The following is a 732-nucleotide window of genomic DNA, read 5'->3' on the forward strand; positions in this document are numbered from 1 at the left end:
CACCCTCCCCCGCTCCACCGCCACCGAGCACCCCCGCACCCTGTTTTTATAAAAATTATTACTGTTTTTATAAAAAAATATTACTGTTATGATTTAAACAAGTTTCAACATATTTAAACACAAATAAATATCAAACATCATTTTAAATGCATTTTTTATAAAAATTATTACTGTTTTTATAAAAAAAAAATATTACTGTTATGATTTAAACAAGTTTGAACATATTTAAACACAAATAAATATCAAACAGCATTTTAAATGCATAAAAAAATTGGGGAGCCTGGGAATCGAACCCAGGACCTCCTAGTGTGTGTGCTGCATGCTGACCAGTCGGGCTAGTGGGCGTGTTCTGATGGAGATAGGGTTAGGTGGCATATAACCTGACCAGTCGGGCTAGTAAGTAAAACAAAATTCTAATGGCGCACTAGGGGGAGGTGTGCCATTAGAATCGACGTACTTATGGCGCACCAGGGGGAGGTGCGCCATTACAATTTTTATACTTGTTCCCCTCGCACTGTCGCCTCCCTCCCTCCCTCGCTCGCCGGATCCCCCACTCCTCGACCCCAACCGTACGCCGCCGCCCCCTTGCTCCGCCCCCTCCGTCCGCCACGCCTGCACGTCGTCCGCCGCTGTGGTCTTGCGCTGCCTCGACGCCGCCGCCCCGACCCCCGCCAGACTCCACCCCCACCCCAGCACGTACGTCCCCTCCCTCCCTTCCCCCATCCCCCTAGC

This window comes from Triticum aestivum, chromosome 7D, assembly GCF_018294505.1.
Source record: "Triticum aestivum cultivar Chinese Spring chromosome 7D, IWGSC CS RefSeq v2.1, whole genome shotgun sequence".
In the NCBI taxonomy this organism is placed as follows: Eukaryota; Viridiplantae; Streptophyta; class Magnoliopsida; order Poales; family Poaceae; genus Triticum; species Triticum aestivum.